The following is a 20,349-nucleotide window of genomic DNA, read 5'->3' as shown; positions in this document are numbered from 1 at the left end:
AGAGTACAGTTGGAGATCTGTCCATAGGGCTGAATAGAGTACAGTTGGAGATCTGTCCATAGGGCTGAATAGAGTACAGTTGGGGAACTGTCCATGGAGCTGAATAGAGTACAGTTGGGAACTGTCCATAGGGCTGAATAGAGTACAGTTGGAGATCTGTCCATAGGGCTGAATAGAGTACAGTTGGAGATCTGTCCATAGGGCTGAATAGAGTACAGTTGGAGATCTGTCCATGGAGCTGAATAGAGTACAGTTGGGGAACTGTCCATAGAGCTGAATAGAGTACAGTTGGAGATCTGTCCATAGGGCTGAATAGAGTACAGTTGGGGAACTGTCCATAGAGCTGAACATGTTGAGGATGCTGCAGCAGTCACAGTCTTGGGTTACTGTCCATGGGGCTGAGTATGTTATGTGCTGAAACGGCAGTGGCTAGCCATGAGTTGCTGTCCATGGATCTGAACAGCTGCTGCTGTCTTGTTATGGCCATTATAGGCCTACTGATCGCTGCTGCTGTCTTGTTATGGCCATTATAGGCCTACTGATCGCTGCTGCTGTCTTGTTATGGCCATTATAGGCCTACTGATCGCTGCTGTCCAGGACGGTGGTTCTGTACATGTATGACTGACACATCTCTTCATCTTTCTCTGTGTCTCCCTACAGTGGCCCAAACCACCTGTCTTCCTCTGTGTCTCCCTACAGTGGCCCAAACCACCTGTCTTTCTCTGTGTCTCCCTACAGTGGCCCAAACCACCTGTCTTTCTCTGTGTCTCCCTACAGTGGCCCAAACCACCTGTCTTCCTCTGTGTCTCCCTACAGTGGCCCAAACCACCTGTCTTTCTCTGTGTCTCCCTACAGTGGCCCAAACCACCTGTCTTTCTCTGTGTCTCCCTACAGTGGCCCAAACCACCTGTCTTCCTCTGTGTCTCCCTACAGTGGCCCAAATCACCTGTCTTTCTCTGTGTCTCCCTACAGTGGCCCAAACCACCTGTCTTTCTCTGTGTCTCCCTACAGTGGCCCAAACCACCTGTCTTTCTCTGTGTCTCCCTACAGTGGCCCAAACCACCTGTCTTCCTCTGTGTCTCCCTACAGTGGCCCAAACCACCTGTCTTTCTCTGTGTCTCCCTACAGTGGCCCAAACCACCTGTCTTTCTCTGTGTCTCCCTACAGTGGCCCAAACCACCTGTCTTCCTCTGTGTCTCCCTACAGTGGCCCAAACCACCTGTCTTTCTCTGTGTCTCCCTACAGTGGCCCAAACCACCTGTCTTTCTCTGTGTCTCCCTACAGTGGCCCAAACCACCTGTCTTTCTCTGTGTCTCCCTACAGTGGCCCAAACCACCTGTCTTTCTCTGTGTCTCCCTACAGTGGCCCAAACCACCTGTCTTCCTCTGTGTCTCCCTACAGTGGCCCAAACCACCTGTCTTCCTCTGTGTCTCCCTACAGTGGCCCAAACCACCTGTCTTCCTCTGTGTCTCCCTACAGTGGCCCAAACCACCTGTCTTTCTCTGTGTCTCCCTACAGTGGCCCAAACCACCTGTCTTCCTCTGTGTCTCCCTACAGTGGCCCAAACCACCTGTCTTCCTCTGTGTCTCCCTACAGTGGCCCAAACCACCTGTCTTCCTCTGTCTCCCTACAGTGGCCCAAACCACCTGTCTTCCTCTGTGTCTCCCTACAGTGGCCCAAACCACCTGTCTTTCTCTGTGTCTCCCTACAGTGGCCCAAACCACCTGTCTTCCTCTGTGTCTCCCTACAGTGGCCCAAACCACCTGTCTTTCTCTGTGTCTCCCTACAGTGGCCCAAACCACCTGTCTGCAAGTGTGTGTTTCTGTGTGAGAGTGTGTGTGTGTGTGATCGCTGTCTCAGAGAAACCTACTCTGCAATACATAATCTACACTGAACAAAAACCGTGAGTACACATTACCTACAGTACACTATTCACAATAAGTATCTACAGTTATCTATTCACCATCATTATCTACAGTTATCTATTCACCATCATTATCTACTGTACTCTATTCACCATCAGTATCTACTGTACTCTATTCACCATCAGTATCTACTGTACTCTATTCACCATCAGTATCTACTGTACTCTATTCACCATCATTATCTACAGTACTCTATTCACCATCAGTATCTACAGTACTCTATTCACCATCAGTATCTACAGTACTCTATTCACCATCAGTATCTACAGTACTCTATTCACCATCATTATCTACAGTACTCTATTCACCATCATTATCTACAGTACTCTATTCTTCAGCATTATCTACAGTACTCTATTCACCAGCATTATCTACAGTACTCTATTCACCAGCATTATCTACAGTACTCTATTCACCAGCATTATCTACAGTACTCTAGTCACCATCGTTATCTACAGTACTCTAGTCACCATAGTTATCTACAGTACTCTAGTCACCATCGTTATCTACAGTACTCTATTCTTCAGCATTATCTACAGTACTCTATTCTTCAGCATTATCTACAGTACTCTATTCACCGGCATTATCTACAGTAATCTATTCACCATCATTATCTACAGTACTCTAGTCACCATCATTATCTACAGTACTATATTCACCATCATTATCTACAGTAATATATTCACCATCATTATCTACAGTAATCTATTCACCATCATTATCTACAGTACTCTATTCACCATCATAATCTACAGTAATATATTCACCATCATTATCTACAGTAATCTATTCACCAGCATTATCTACTGTACTCTATTCACCATCATTATCTACTGTACTCTATTCACCCACATTATCTACAGTACTCTATTCACCATCAGTATCTACTGTACTCTATTCACCAACAGTATCTACTGTACTCTATTCACCATCATTATCTACAGTACTCTATTCACCATCATTATCTACAGTACTCTATTCACCATCATTATCTACAGTACTCTATTCACCATCATTATCTACAGTACTCTATTCACCAACATTATCTACAGTAATCTATTCACCATCATTATCGACTGTCGCTCTATTCACCATCAGTATCTACTGTACTCTATTCACCCACATTATCTACAGTACTCTATTCACAATCAGTATCTACTGTACTCTATTCACCAACATTATCTACTGTACTCTATTCACCATCATTATCTACAGTAATCTATTCACCATCATTATATACAGTAATCTATTCACCATCATTATTTCACCATCATTATCTACTGTACTCTATTAACCATCATTATTTCATTATCTACTGCAATCTATTCAACATCATTATTTCACCATCATTATCTACTGTAATCTATTCAACATCATTATCTACAGTACTCTATTCACGGTGGCTAGGAAAAACTCCCTAGAAAGGCCAGAACCTAGGAAGAAACCTAGAGAGGAACCAGGCTATGAGGGGTGGCCAGTCCTCTTCTGGCTGTGCTGGGTGGAGATTATAACAGAACATGGCCAAGATGTTCAAATGTTCATAGATGACCAGCAGGGTCAAATAATAATAATCAGAGTGGATGTCGAGGGTGCAACAGGTCAGCACCTCAGGAGTAAATGTCAGTTTGCTTTTCATAGCTGATCATTCAGAGTATCTCTACCGCTCCTGCTGTCTCTAGAGAGTTGAAAACAGCAGGTCAGGGACAGGTAGCACATCCGGTGAACAGGTCGGGGTTTCATAGCCGCAGGCAGAACAGTTGAAACTGGAGCAACAGCACGGCCAGGTGGACTGGGGACAGCAAGGAGTCATCAGGACAGGTAGAGAGAGAGAGAGAGAACACACTTAAATTCACACAGAACACCGGATAAGACAGGAGAAATACTCCAGATATAACAGACTGACCCTAGCCCCCCGACACATAAACTACTGCAGCATAAATACTGGAGGCTGAGACAGGAGGGGTCGGGAGACCCTGTGGCCCCATCTGACGATACCCCAGGACAGGGCCAAACAGGCAGGATATAACCCCACCCACTTTGCCAAAGCACAGCCCCCACACCACTAGAGGGATATCTTCAACCACCAACTTACCATCCTGAGACAAGGCCGAGTATAACCCACAAAGATCTCCGCCACGGCACAACCCAAGGGGGGGGCACCAACCCAGACAGGAAGATCATGTCAGTGACTCAACCCACTCAGGTGACGCACCCCTCCTAGGGACGGCATGGTAGAGCATCAGTAAGCCACTCAGCCCCTGTAATAGGGTTTGAGGCAGAGAATCCCAGTGGAGAGAGGGGAACTGGCCTGGCAGAGACAGCAAGGGCGGTTCGTTGCTCCAGTGCCTTTCCGTTCACCTTCACACTCCTGGGCCAGACTACACTCAATCATAGGACCTACTGAAGAGATGAGTCTTCAATAAAGACTTAAAGGTTGAGACCGAGTCAGCGTCTCTCACATGGGTAGGCAGACCATTCCATAAAAATGGAGCTCTATAGGAGAAAGCCCTGCCTCCAGCTGTTTGCTTAGAAATTCTAGGGACAGTTAGGAGGCCTGCGTCTTGTGACTGCAGCATATGTGTAGATATGTACGACAGAACCAAATTGGAAAGATAGATAGGAGCAAGCCCATGTACTGCTTTGTAGGTTAGCAGTAAAACCTTGAAATCAGCCCTTGCCTTAACAGGAAGCCTGTGTAGAGAGGCTAGCACTGGAGTAATATGATCATATTTTGGGGTTCCAGTTAAGATTCTAGCAGCCACGTTTAGCACTAACTGAAGTTTATTTAGTGCTTTATCCGGGTAGCCGGAAAGTAGAGCATTGCATTAGTCCAACCTAGAAGTGACAAAAGCATGGATACATTTTTCTGCATCATTTTTGGACAGAAAGTTTCTGATTTTTGCAATGTTACTTAGGTGGAAAAAAGCTGTCCTTGAAACAGTCTTGATATGTTCATCAAAAGAGAGATCAGGGTCCAGAGTAACACCGAGGTTCTTTACAGTTTTATTTGAGACGACTGTACAACCATCAAGATTAATTGTCAGATTCAACAGAAGATCTCTTTGTTTCTTGGGACCTAGAACAAGCATCTCTGTTTTGTCTTGAGTTTAAAAGTAGAACATTTGCAGCCATCCACTTCCTTATGTCTGAAACACAGGCTTCCGGCGAGGGCAATACAGTACTCTTTTCACCATCATTATCTACTGTAATCTATTCAACATCATTATCTACTGTACTCTATTAACCCTCATTATTTCACCATCATTATCTACTGTACTCTATTAACCCTCATTATTTCACCATCATTATCTACTGTACTCTATTAACCCTCATTATTTCACCATCATTATCTACTGTACTCTATTCAACATCATTATCTACTGTACTCTATTAACCCTCATTATTTCACCATCATTATCTACTGTACTCTATTAACCCTCATTATTTCACCATCATTATCTACTGTAATCTATTCAACATCATTATCTACTGTACTCTATTAACCCTCATTATTTCACCATCATTATCTACTGTAATCTATTAACCCTCATTATCTACTGTAATCTATTAACCCTCTATTTCACCATCATTATCTACTGTAATCTATTAACCCTCATTATTTCACCATCATTATCTACTGTACTCTATTAACCCTCTATTTCACCATCATTATCTACTGTAATCTATTCAACATCATTATCTACTGTACTCTATTAACCCTCATTATTTCACCATCATTATCTACTGTAATCTATTCAACATCATTATCTACTGTAATGTATTCACCATCATTTAGCTTTTCAGAGGGAGCGATTGCTGTGTTGTATAGGGTTGTCACAACACCAGTATTGAAAAACTAGTAAGTAAGGAATATCTGGTAATGGTAGTATGGCAATAGAGGTATGTTGACAATCCTACTGTAGTATGATCCAGATTACAAACTGATTCTCAGAGAGTCCCTGGTTTGTCTTTGGAAATAATCAAACTCAGCCGTCCACTCTGTGATGAAACTATATTTCCGGCTTCGCCTGAGTGATGAAAGATTATTTACCAGGATAACAAGGCTAGTGGCAATGCCCCAAACATTTTTGAGACACCTCTACCCCAGGTAGAACAAAACCCAACCATGGTTCTTTACATCTCTAATGTCTCCCATTTATTAAATGGATGGTTGTGAAAAAATATTTGACTGCAAAAATGGTTAAATTGATATATGTGACAATTTAAACAAAAAAAGTGCAAAGTAATGCCTGGCTAGAGGGTGGATGGGCCACAAAAGCTCATGTAACCCAATAATGCAAGCTCTGATATTGCTAGATCAGCATAAGGATATCTTATTAACCATCTAGGAAATATAGACCTGTTAACAGAGAAATACAATAGGCAGAAATATCAACTATGAATATTTATGATGAATATATGCTTTACTTTTTGGTAGCTGATTACTAGACAACTTTCCAAGTCAAGTTCTCTCTCTCATTTAGCTCTAAGGAAAACACGTGGGCTCAGACATCGGAAATAGATGTTTGTGTAAGGTTGATTCAACGTCTTTGAGCTAACCAGGGGCCGGTTTCCCGACAGCGATGGAAAATAGGCTTACGAGTGTTTTAACCATGCATCTTCTCTACAACAGCCGATGATGTAACATGCATTTTGCAAAAGTCCCCGCATAGAGAGCAGTCGCTAAGTACGTCGTTGGAGCATGTGTTGATACTTATAGGATCAAAAGGAAGGCAACGCTGCTCTCAGATCAGCTTTTCCTATTCCCATCTTACCTTAACATTAGAATGATTTCTCAATACTGACGACGGATCAGCTCCTAGAGAGATATTACCACCTACTGCTGCAAATCTTGAGGCGGCTTATTCTAATGATTACCCAATAAAAATGCACTAAATCCTAGATTTTGCACACCATTGCACATATGTTAGGCTACACATCATGAAATATATTCAGACAAATGACACACAGGAGCCTACAAGTAGCAAAATAGAAGTCAATTTATTGAACATGAAATGTATTGCAATATGATTGAATAGGCCTGTAGCCTATTGTATTTATACTTTAATGCAATCATCTCGGATTTCCTTTGAAGCAGGCAGGCTCAGAGTCAGGGACAGAGTGGTGAGGCGGGCGGGCTCAGGGTCAGGGACAGAGTGGTGAGGCGGGCGGGCTCAGGGTCAGGGACAGAGTGGTGAGGCGGTCAGGGACAGAGTGGTGAGGCGGTCAGGGTCAGGGACAGGGACAGAGTGGTGAGGCGGGTGGGCTCAGGGTCAGGGACAGAGTGGTGAGGCGGTCAGGGTCAGGGACAGAGTGGTGAGGCGGTCAGGGTCAGGGACAGGGACAGAGTGGTGAGGCGGGTGGGCTCAGGGTCAGGGACAGAGTGGTGAGGCGGGCGGGCTCAGGGTCAGGGACAGAGTGGTGAGGCGGGTGGGCTCAGGGTCAGGGACAGAGTGGTGAGGCGGTCAGGGTCAGGGACAGAGTGGTGAGGCGGGCAGGCTCAGGGTCAGGGACAGAGTGGTGAGGCGGGCGGGCTCAGGGTCAGGGACAGAGTGGTGAGGCGGGCGGGCTCAGGGTCAGGGACAGAGTGGTGAGGCGGGCGGGCTCAGGGTCAGGGACAGAGTGGTCAGGCGGGCGGGTACAGGGTCAGGGTCAGGCAGAGTGGTCAGGTGGGCGGGTTCAGGGTCAGGGACAGAGTGGTGAGGCGGGCGGGGTCAGGGTCAGAGTGGTCAGGCGGGCGGGCTCAGGGTCAGGACAAGCAAGTGTCAAAAAACAGGAGGATGAGAATAAGAGAGACTGGGGAAAAACAGGAGCTGAGACAAAACGATGGTTGACTAGAACAAACAAGACAAACTGGCACAGACAGACAGAAAACACCGGTATAAATACCCAGAGAATAATTAGGGAAGATGGGCGACACCTGGAGGGGGTGGAGACAAGCACAAGGACAGGTGAAACAGATCAGGGCCTGACAAAGACATTGGCAACTTTGTATATGTAATCAACTTTGTTCTGAAGTTATCGGCGGTCACAGAGATAGGGATAAACCATGGATTCTGCGGTATGTTTAGCAGAGATCTTCTGTGTATAAAGAGGTGCGTGAGGGCTAAATACCATCTAACGAGTACCGCCGCACTTAGAGAGGCCTGATGCAGGTGTTAGATTACGAGCGTGTCAAGTGCACCGTTAATAACGAGGGTTTTTGGGAAACATCTCAGAGAGTGCCTCCTGAGTGGCGCAGCGGCCTAAGGCACTCCATCGCAGTGCTAAAGGTGTCACTATAGACCCGGGTTTGATCCCGGGCTGTATCACAACCCGACCGTGATCGGGAGTCCCATACTGTGGCGTACAACTGGCCCAGCGTTGTTAGAGGAGGGTTGGCCGGGGGGGCTTTACAAGTAAGCCGTCATTGTAAAAAAGACTTTGTTCTTAACTTACTTGCCTAGTTAAATAAAGATTAAATAAAAAATGAACGATGCTACTACGAAGGTTCTAACAATGAACTTAGACATAAGATGCTATTGGAAAACCGGGCCCAGGACATGAGTGTGTCCAAACACTTTGAGGAGACAAAATAGCTAATAGTGGATGCAGTTCTGGGACCTGACCAGTAGCCAGTGGTGGTTGTAGTTCTGGGGCCTGACCAGTAGCCAGTGGTGGATGTAGTTCTGGGACCTGACCAGTAGCCAGTAGTGGATGTAGTTCTGGGACCTGACCAGTAGCCAGTGGTGGATGTAGTTCTGGGGCCTGACCAGTAGCCAGTGGTGGATGTAGTTCTGGGACCTGACCAGTAGCCAGTAGTGGATGTAGTTCTGGGACCTGACCAGTAGCCAGTAGTGGATGGAGTTCTGGGACCTGACCAGTAGCCAGTAGTGGATGTAGTTCTGGGACCTGACCAGAAGCCAGTGGTGGATGTAGTTCTGGGACCTGACCAGTAGTGGATGTAGTTCTGGGACCTGACCAGTAGCCAGTAGTGGATGTAGTTCTGGGACCTGACCAGTAGTGGATGTAGTGCTGGGACCTGACCAGTAGTGGATGTAGTGCTGGGACCTGACCAGTAGTGGATGTAGTGCTGGGACCTGACCAGTAGTGGATGTAGTTCTGGGACCTGACCAGTAGTGGATGTAGTGCTGGGACCTGACCAGTAGACTGTAGTGGATGTAGTGCTGGGACCTGACCAGTAGACTGTAGTGGATGTAGTGCTGGGACCTGACCAGTAGTGGATGTAGTTCTGGGACCTGACCAGTAGTGGATGTAGTGCTGGGACCTGACCAGTAGACTGTAGTGGATGTAGTGCTGGGACCTGACCAGTAGACTGTAGTGGATGTAGTGCTGGGACCTGACCAGTAGACTGTAGTGGATGTAGTGCTGGGACCTGACCAGTAGACTGTAGTGGATGTAGTGCTGGGACCTGACCAGTAGACTGTAGTGGATGTAGTGCTGGGACCTGACCAGTAGACTGTAGTGGATGTAGTGCTGGGACCTGACCAGTAGACTGTAGTGGATGTAGTGCTGGGACCTGACCAGTAGACTGTAGTGGATGTAGTGCTGGGACCTGACCAGTAGACTGTAGTGGATGTAGTGCTGGGACCTGACCAGTAGCCAGTGGTGGTTGTAGTTCTGGGGCCTGACCAGTAGCCAGTAGTGGATGTAGTTCTGGGGCCTGACCAGTAGCCAGTGGTGGATGTAGTTCTGGGACCTGACCAGAAGCCAGTGGTGGATGTAGTTCTGGGACCTGACCAGTAGACTGTAGTGGATGTGGTTCTGGGACCTGACCAGTAGCCAGTGGTGGATGTAGTTCCGGGACCTGACCAGTAGCCAGTGGTGGATGTAGTTCTGGGACCTGACCAGTAGCCAGTGGTGGATGTAGTTCTGGGACCTGACCAGTAGCCAGTGGTGGATGTAGTTCTGGGGCCTGACCAATAGTGGATGTAGTTCTTGGACCTGACCAGAAGCCAGTGGTGGATATAGTTCTGGGGCCTGACCAGTAGCCAGTAGTGGATGTAGTTCTGGGGCCTGACCAGTAGCCAGTGGTGGATGTAGTTCTGGGGCCTGACCAATAGTGGATGTAGTTCTGGGACCTGACCAGTAGCCAGTGGTGGATGTAGTTCTCGGGCCTGACCAGCTTTCACAGCTAACTGGTCATTCTGGGGTAGTGGTTGTAGTTCTGGGGCCTGACCATGTTACACAGCTAAATGGTCATTCTGGGCAAGCTGCAGCGACAGGGCAGTATCCTTCCTGTATGACTGGCAGGGTAATCAGGGCTGTGTGGTGATCAGTTTCCATTTCCACAACAGTTGGGTGCAGGCAATCAGTAGACACAGCTTGCATTCCAACGAGACCCATTGACTGGAATGTTATTTCAGGCTGACTGATGCTGTAGACACTCCAGTAGTGGAATGGCTGGTTGTCTGGTTGTGAAGGAGAGTCTGAACGTCTGTCACAGACAGACCTGCTCTTAGATCTATAAAACACCTAACTGACCCGTGGTTGGAGTTTTTAATGTTGAATGTGGCAAAAGGTCCTGCAGGTCACGTCCTACATATTCCTTTGGAAGGTAGGATATTTACTGTGGGTAGTTGGCTGTGATTTTGTCCTGGGGCAGGCTCAGAAGTAGATGAGGAGAGTGACAGAACCTATATTTTGTTTTTGTATTTATTATGGATCCCCATTAGTTCCTGCCAAGGCAGCAGCTACTCTTCCTGGGGTCCAGCAATATTAATGCAGTTTATACAATTTAAAAAACACTACAGATTTCACATCACACTGTGTGCCCTCAGACCCCTACTCCACCACATGTATACAATACAAAACCCATGTGTACCTGTGTGTATTTTTTTAACTAGGCTTTATGGATGAAATCCCGTTAAGGGGATCGATTTGACAACAGCCAGTGAAAGTGCAGGGCGCCAAATTCAAACAACAGAAATCTCATAATTAAAATTCCTCAAACATACAAGTATTATACACCATTTTAAAGATACACTTGTTAATCCCACCACAGTGTCCGATTTCAAAAAGGCTTTATGACGAAAGCATACCATGCGATTATGTTAGCACCTAGTCACAGAAAAACACAGCCATTTTTCCAGCCAAAGAGAGGAGTCACAAAAAGCGAGATAAAAAATAGAGATAAAATGTATCACTAACCTTTGATGATCTTCATCAGATGACACTCATAGGACTTCATGTTACACAATACATGTATGTTTTGTTCGATAAAGTTCATATTTATATCCAAAAACCTACGTTTACATTGGCGCGTTATGTTCAGTAATGTTTTGCTTCCAAAAAATCTGGTGATTTTGCAGAGAGCCACATCAATTTACAGAAATACTCATCATAAATGTTGATGAAAATACAAGTGTTATACATGGAATTAAAGATATACTTCTCCTTAATGCAACCACTTTGTCAGATTTCAAAAATAGCTTTACGGAAAAAGCACACCATGCAATAATCTGAGTACAGCGCTCAGACACCAAAACAAGCCATACAGGTACCCGCCATGTTGTGGAGTCAACAGAGGTCAGAAATAGCATTATAATATTCACTTACCTTTGATGATTTTCATCAGAATGCACTCCTAGGAATCCCAGTTCCACAATAAATGTTTGTTTTGTTCGATAAAGTCCATAATTTATGTCCAAATACCTCCTTTTTGTCCGCGCGTTTTAGTTCAAAAATCCAAATTCATGAGGCAAACAATGTATAGAATCAATCTTTAGGATGTTTTTAACATAAATCTTCAATAATGTTTCAACCAGACAATTCCTTTGTCTTTAGAAAGGAAAGGGAATGCAGCTAGCGCTCACGGGCGCACGCCTGACTGAGCTCATGGCATTCTGCCAGACACCTGACTCAAACAGCTCTTATTCTCTCCCCCTTCACAGTAGAAGCCTGAAACAAGGTTCTAAAGACTGTTGACATCTAGTGGAAGCCTTAGGAAGTGCAATCGGACCAAATTTCTACTGTATCTTGGATAGGCAAAGACTTGAAAACCTACAAACCTCAGATTTCCCACTTCCTGGTTGGATTTTTTCTCTGCCATATGAGTTCTGTTATACTCACAGACATCATCCAAACAGTTTTAGAAACTTACGAGTGTTTTCTATCCAAATCTATCCAAATAATATGCATGTATTAGCTTCTGTGCCTGAGTAGCAGGCAGATTACTCTGGGAACCTTATTCATCCAAGCTACTCAATACTGCCCCTCATCCATCAGAAGTTAATAACAAATTCTTAATTACAATGACAGCCTAAGAACAGTGGGTTTACTGTCTTGTTCAGGGGCAGAGCGACAGATTTTTACCTTATCAGTTCAGGGATTCGATCTAGCCACCTTTTGGTTACTGTCCCAACGCTCTAATTACTAGCCTACCTGCCGCCCCGTGTCTGCGCCTATGTGTTTGTTGCTTCACAGACCACGTTGTTCCATAAGGTGTATTTTTACCTGCTTTTTAAATCGGATTCTACAGCTTGCATCAGTTACTTGTTGTGGAATATAGTTCCATGTAGTCATGGCTCTATGTAGTACTGTGCGCCTCCCATAGTCCGTTCTGGACTTGGGGACTGTAAAAATACCTCTTATGGCATGTCTTGTGGGGTATGCATGGGTGTCCGAGCTGTGCGCCAGTAGTTCAGACAGACAGCTCGGTGCATTCAACATGTCAATACCTCTCATAAATACAAGTAGTGATAAAGTCAATCTCTCCTTCAGTTTGAGCCAGGAGAGATTGACATACATATTATTAATGTTCGCTCTTTGTGTACATCCAAGGAACTTTTTGTGTACATCCAAGGGCAAGCTGTGCTGCCCTGTTCTGAGCCAATTGCAATTTTCCTAAGTCCCTTTTTGTGGCACCTGACCACACGACTGAACAGTAGTCCAGGTGCGACAAAACTAGGGCCTAGGTAACCAAAACTAGGACCTGTGAGGCTGACCTAAGGTTAGCTATAGGTTACTTGGTGTAGGTCATACACTACAACTATGAAATGTTGTTTGTGAGGGATGTAGAACAGCTCCACACACATTTACATTTGAAGATGATCCCTGGGCTTTGATGGACAGTCAAAGGGTTGCTGAGGAATTGGAGCTGGTCAAGCATGGTAATCAGCCGTGGCTAGTAGCAAAACATGTACTTATGAGGTTGTAGGGAGGTCATACAGGCACGTGGAGGCCACACACACTACTGAGCCTCATTTTGACTTGTTTTAAGGACATTACATCAAAGTTGGATCAGCCTGTAGTGTGGTTTTCCACTTTAATTTTGAGTGTGACTCCAAATCCAGACCTCCATGGGTTGATACATTTGATTTCCATTGATAATTTTTGTGTGATTTTATTGTCAGCGCATTCAACTATGTAAAGAAAAAAGTATTTAATAAGAATTTTTCATTCATTCAGATCTAGGATGTGTTATTTTAGTGTTCCCTTTATTTTTTTGAGCAGTGTATTTTATAGGATTGGCCACTAGCCTTTACAGTGCATCTCATTGTGTTGACCAGAACCGCATGATACATTGCCATGGCTGGAGTGTTGTCAGGATGTGTGTGTGTGTGTGTGTGTGGACAATGCACGCCAGCACTTTCCAGACGGTATGTTGACTGTTGAATGGCCTCCTGACATGTGGCAGTCCAGTTTCATGGTGTTTCTGTCTGTAATAACTGCCAGAAGGGAGGGAGATTCAGTATGGAATTGACTTTGGAGAGGCACAGTAAGTTGAAAACCTGCCTTATGCGCTTGTCATCATGTGTGGTTGCATCCTCCCGTCTCCAAGTCAACATGTACGTCCTCCCCCGTCTCCAAGTCAACATGTACGTCCTCCCCCGTCTCCAAGTCAACATGTACGTCCTCCCCCGTCTCCAAGTCAACATGTACGTCCTCCCCCGTCTCCAAGTCAACATGTACGTCCTCCCCCGTCTCCAAGTCAACATGTACGTCCTCCCCCGTCTCCAAGTCAACATGTACGTCCTCCCCTGTCAACATGTACGTCCTCCCCCGTCTCCAAGTCAACATGTACGTCCTCCCCTGTCAACATGTACGTCCTCCCCCGTCTCCAAGTCAACATGTACGTCCTCCCCCGTCTCCAAGTCAACATGTACGTCCTCCCCTGTCAACATGTACGTCCTCCCCTGTCAACATGTACGTCCTCCCCCGTCTCCAAGTCAACATGTACGTCCTCCCCCGTCTCCAAGTCAACATGTACGTCCTCCCCTGTCAACATGTACGTCCTCCCCTGTCAACATGTACGTCCTCCCCCGTCTCCAAGTCAACATGTACGTCCTCCCCCGTCTCCAAGTCAACATGTACGTCCTCCCCTGTCAACATGTACGTCCTCCCCTGTCTCCAAGTCAACATGTACTGCAGCTGCAGGGCAGACAGCCAGGATGGTGGACATGACTGTCTGGAAAAAGCAATGTTCCAGCTCAACCTGAACAGAATAAGAGTGCACTGGAACATCCCAGTATGCATCACGAATGCAGTTAGCCAGCGAAAGGTCATGTTGGATTCAGGAAGTCGTATTGTACTAGCCATGAATAAAAGACCACTTCTAAATGATAAGGGGTAACTTAAAACACCAATCCTGGAGGCACAAGTTATACCACATTGGAGTCAAGTTGTAGAGCTATGGAGAGGGTGTCAGAGTCCAGGGTTCTCTTTCCTTTCATTGGAGCCTCCCAGTTGCCTCATCGATCCTGAAAGAATACTTGGTGTTGCCATGCCAACATAATTGCAAGAGTAGGGGCTGAACACATAACATCCACAGAGGAACCTTTGACTGAAAATAAGTATAGTTTTCAGTGTCTGAACCCACTTGTTTTCCTTAGATTCGATTAGATTCCAATAGCCACATCATGAAACATGTGTAACTGTATGTGTTGTTGACAGACAGGAACATACAGCACTGAATGAGAGGACATTTGACTTGGATAGTTGTCTATTAATCAGCTACCAAAAATAAAAAACTTACATTCATCATAAATATTCATGGTTGATATTTCAGCCTATTGCATCTCTGTGTTTACAGGTCGGTATTTCCTAGACGCTTTAATAGCATATCCTAATGATATATATCCTAATGTTATATATCCTAATGTTATATATCCTAATGATCTATATCCTAATGTTATATATCCTAATGTAATATATCCTAATGTTATATATCCTAATGTTATATATCCTAATGATCTATATCCTAATGATCTATATCCTAATGTTATATATCCTAATGTTATATACCCTAATGATATATATCCTAATGTTATATATCCTAATGTTATATATCCTAATGATCTATACCCTAATGATCTATATCCTAATGATCTATATCCTAATGTTATATATCCTAATGTTATATACCCTAATGATATATATCCTAATGCCCCTCCAGCCAACCAACTTTGCAGTAAAATATATTTTTGCAACCATCCATTTCATAAATAGACATAAGATATATTATAGGATTGGCCACGAGCCTTTACAGTGCATCTCATTGTGTTGACAAGAACCGCATGATACATTGCCATGGCTGGAGTGTTGTCAGGATGTGTGTGTGTGTGTACTTGTTTTGGTGTTAGGGTTAGGTTTAGGTTTAGGGTTAGGGGTTAGGGAAAATAGGATTTATAATGGTGAAAAAAATGTACACTCCAAAAAGTCCAGAAATTTCCCAAAAACGCAGCTGTGTATGTTTCTACATCAGTTTCCACACGGTGTCTCCTGCTGCCTGATCAATCATTCTGCTGTAACAAGACTTTTATAATGAGTCACAACCAATTAAACAAATCGCTGTACATCTGTGTATGACTCTCACTCTCTCTCACACTCTGTCTTTCTGTCTCTTTAATCACTCTCTGTTTCTTTCTCTCTCTCTTTTTCTCTCTCACTCTGTCTCTTTCGCTCTGTCTTTCTTTCTGTCACTTTAATCTCTCTGTCTCTCTGTGTGTGTGTGTATGTGTCTTTCTGACTCGCGCTCTCCTTCGTTCTAAACCCACAAATAAATTACTTACAACCAGAAATATTATTAAAAAGATACAGCTAACAAAGTTCAACATTTCCATTTTAGATGCAATTTTTACAAAAATAACTATGCTGTCAACATTTTTTATTATTTCTTGACCAGGGCTCACTTGAAAAAGAGATGTAAATCTCAATGTGACTTCTCTGGTTAAATAAAAATGAAATGAAACAATTGTAAGAGAAAGGCTGTAACAATTTTCTGACCGGCGGTTGAAACTTCAGAGAAGTTGCCACTCATGTTTGATAGGGCCTCGTCTCTGGATGATTGACGGCCAGTGGAGACTCCTCAGAGGAGGGAGGGGAGGACCATCCTCCTCAGTGAATTTCATAAAAATAAAAAGTCTAAAACATGTCAAAAGTTATGGTTTTTAGATGAAACTATACTAAATATATTTATGTGACCAAATAATTGATTAATAATTATGGCTGCAATCCCGGTAACGGGATCGATATGACAACAGCCAGTGAAAGAGCAGGGCGCCAAATTCAAACAATAGAAATCTCATAATTAAAATTCCTCAAACATACATGTGTCTTAAACCATTTTAAAGGTAATCTTGTTGTTAATCCCACCAAAGTGTCCGATTTCAAAAGGATTTTCAGCGAAAGCACCACAAACAATTGTTAGGTCACCGCCAAATCACAGACAAACACAGATAGGAATCACAAAAAGCACAAATAGAGATAAAATGAATCACTAACCTTTGATGATCTTCATCAGATGACACTCATAGGACTTATGATACGGTTATGATATGGTTTGGCTTGGAAAGGTTGTTTTGCCTGGTCACAAACAGCTGATGTGCTGTGCATTAAAGTTCACAAATGAAAGGAAAAGTTGAGGGGAGGAGAGATTATTGATATGAGATGGAATACAACGTGGCTGCTATGAAAGTGAACTGTGTTTACGTGTGATCAGGGGCGTATTCATTCTGCCAATTCTGTTAAAAAAACGGAAGCAAACAGAACAAAACGGGGATAAACATACCTGAATTTGTCCAATATAAACTCTTGTTTGCAACTGTTGGACTAATGATTACACCCTACAGTATATCAGGTAGATGCAGGTAAGAGTGTGCAAGGCGGTATTGAATGTCACTGTCTGTCCATGTGTCGCTGTCTGTCACCTCGAATTTGTCTCTCGACCTGTGTTGTCAACTTTCATTCATAGGATAGGATAGCAACCTCATGATGGTTATAGGGAAAATGTATCATGTAGTAGGCTAAACTTATCACTGTTATATTGAACTGGGTGAATGGAATATGAATGAAAGGCATCCAATATGCTGTAATAGAAATAAGGGCGTGCTCATAAAAAACTAAATCGTCCTCCCTCATCATAAACGCCACCGACCGCCACTGAATGACGCATATTCAATTACTTTGGCTGTCAACCAAGCTATACAGCCGACAGTAAACATCATGGTAGAAGCTGGAGATGTTATGGCAGTGTTGTGGTGTGTGTTGGGGGTCTAATAAGTCCCTGTTGTTTCTGCAGTTAAGGGAAATACTGTTAAGAAAGAGGTACAGACATGAGTCTAATAATGTTGAGAAAGAGGTAGAGACATGAGTCTAATACTGTTGAGAAAGAGGTAGAGACATGAGTCTAATACTGTTGAGAAAGAGGTACAGACATGAGTCTAATACTGTTGAGAAAGAGGTACAGACATGAGTCTAATACTGTTGAGAAAGAGGTACAGACATGAGTCTAATACTGTTGAGAAAGAGGTACAGACATGAGTCTCTTTCTAAACTGTGGGTCTGTTAAAAAAGTACAATAAATGTTTGATTGGTGCATGTAGTCATTTCTGTTTTCCTGTAGACTTCATCTATTTCAATGTATTATTTATGCTTTACCAGTACTGGACCGTCTGTCCTGTCATTCATCCATCTCCTCGCTTTAATTGTCATCTGTGTGTGTCAGTCACACACACACACACACACACACACACACACACACACAGAATCAGACAGACACAAACACACACACACACACACGCACACAGAATCAGACAGACACACACACACAGAAACACACAGAAACACACACACACACACGCATGCATGCAGAAACACAGACACACGACACGCAGTGTTATTTCATTACCACCCCCCCTCCCACAGAGGACGAGAGTCTCTATGACAGAGGACGAGAGTCTCTACAGATAAACAGTCTGCTACTGTTATAACAGAGGATGAGACTCTGTACAGCTAAACAGTCTGTGCTAGGGATACTGTTAAGGTTAAGGTTAGGGTTAAGGTTAAGGTTAGGGTTAAGGTTAAGGTTAGGGCTAGGTCTAGGGTTATGGTTAAGGTTAAGGTTACGGCTAGGGTTAGGACTAAGGTTAAGGCTAGGGTTAGGGCTAGCGCTAGGTTTAGGGTTAGGGTTAGGACTAGGGTTAAGGTTACGGCTAGGGTTAGAACTAGGGCTTGGGCTAGGGCTAGGGTTATAGTTAAGGTTACGGCTAGGGTTAGGACTAAGGTTACGGCTAGGGTTAGGACTAAGGCTATGGTTAGGGTTAAGGTTACGGCTAGGGTTAGGACTAAGGTTAAGGTTAGGGATAGGGTTATGCTTAAGGTTACGGCTAGGGTTAGGACTAAGGTTAAGGCTAGGGTTAGGGCTAGGGCTAGGGATAGGGTAACCTAACCCTAGCCCTAGCCCTAACCTTCTCAGTAACAGTTCATCTACTATCCCTAGCCCTATCCCTAGCCCTAACCCTAACTGTTAGGGTTAAGGTTAGGGCTAGTGTTAGTAGATGAACTGTTACTGAGAGCCTGTAGTGGTACCGAGTTCCCCTGTGATTTGTCGCCCAACCGGATAGCCTCGTGTGTGTGTGTGTGTGTGTGTGTGTGTGTGTGTGTGTGTGTGTGTGTGTGTGTGTGTGTGTGTGTGTGTGTGTGTGTGTGTGTGTGTGTAAGTATCTGGAATGAGCTCAGAGAGACATATATTACACTGAGTACATGGCTCATGGTAAGTAGAACAACCTGGTCTAGAAAAGACAGGTAGGTAGAACACAACCTGGTCTAGAAAAGACAGGTAGGTAGAACACAACCTGGTCTAGAGAGAAGACAGGTAGGTAGAACACAACCTGGTCTAGAGAAGACAGGTAGGTAGAACACAACCTGGTCTAGAGAAGACAGGTAGGTAGAACACAACCTGGTCTAGAGAAGACAGGTAGGTAGAACACAACCTGGTCTAGAGAAGACAGGTAGGTAGAACACAACCTGGTCTAGAGAAGACAGGTAGGTAGAACACAACCTGGTCTAGAGAAGACAGGTAGGTAGAACAACCTGGTCTAGAGAAGACAGGTAGGTAGAACAACCTGGTCTAGAGAAGACAGGTAGGTAGAACACAACCTGGTCTAGAGAAGACAGGTAGGTAGAACACAACCTGGTCTAGAGAAGACAGGTAGGTAGAACACAACCTGGTCTAGAGATAAGACAGGTAGGTAGAACACAACCTGGTCTAGAGATAAGACAGGTAGGTAGAACACAACCTGGTCTAGACAAGACAGGTAGGTAGAACACAACCTGGTCTAGAGAAGACAGGTAGTTAGAACACAACCTGGTCTATAGATAAGACGGGTAGGTAGAACACAACCTGGTCTAGAGAGAAGACGGGTAGGTAGAACACAACCTGGTCTAGAGATAAGACGGGTAGGTAGAACACAACCTGGTCTAGAGATAAGACGGGTAGGTAGAACACAACCTGGTCTAGAGATAAGACGGGTAGGTAGAACAACCTGGTCTAGAGAAGACAGGTAGGTAGAACAACCTGGTCTAGAGAAGACAGGTAGTTAGAACAACCTGGTCTAGAGAAGACAGGTAGGTAGAACAACCTGGTCTAGAGAGAAGACAGCTAGGTAGAACACAACCTGGTCTAGAGATAAGACAGCTAGGTAGAACCCGACCTGGTCTAGAGATAAGACAGGTAGGTAGAACAACCTGGTCTAGAGAAGACAGGTAGTTAGAACAACCTGGTCTAGAGAAGACAGGTAGGTAGAACAACCTGGTCTAGAGAGAAGACAGCTAGGTAGAACACGACCTGGTCTAGAGATAAGACAGCTAGGTAGAACACGACCTGGTCTAGAGATAAGACAGCTAGGTAGAACACGACCTGGTCTAGAGATAAGACAGGTAGGTAGAACACGACCTGGTCTAGAGATAAGACAGGTAGGTAGAACACGACCTGGTCTAGAGATAAGACAGGTAGGTAGAACAACCTGGTCTAGAGAAGACAGGTAGGTAGAACACAACCTGGTCTAGAGAAGACAGGTAGGTAGAACACAACCTGGTCTAGAGAAGACAGGTAGGTAGAACAACCTGGTCTAGAGAAGACAGGTAGGTAGAACAACCTGGTCTAGAGAAGACAGGTAGGTAGAACAACCTGGTCTAGAGAAGA

General features: G+C 44.4%; 1 protein-coding gene across 3 annotated transcripts in view; it reads left to right on the top strand.

The window, feature by feature from the left end:
- Positions 1 to 1,649: 1,649 nt before the first annotated feature.
- The window catches only part of LOC129858447 (FERM and PDZ domain-containing protein 3-like), a 142,820-nt gene continuing 124,120 nt past the window's right edge, over positions 1,650 to 20,349 (top strand). For 2 of the 3 annotated variants that reach the window (XM_055927688.1, XM_055927687.1), the window contains exon 1: positions 1,650 to 1,903. The gene's annotated coding sequence lies outside the window, so the exon portion shown is untranslated. The remainder of the gene's footprint in view (positions 1,904 to 20,349) is intronic. The other variant, XM_055927691.1, reaches the window with a different exon arrangement.

This window comes from Salvelinus fontinalis, chromosome 6 (assembly GCF_029448725.1).
Source record: "Salvelinus fontinalis isolate EN_2023a chromosome 6, ASM2944872v1, whole genome shotgun sequence".
NCBI lineage: Eukaryota > Metazoa > Chordata > Actinopteri > Salmoniformes > Salmonidae > Salvelinus > Salvelinus fontinalis.
This window is presented reverse-complemented; position numbering and strand designations above follow the sequence as displayed.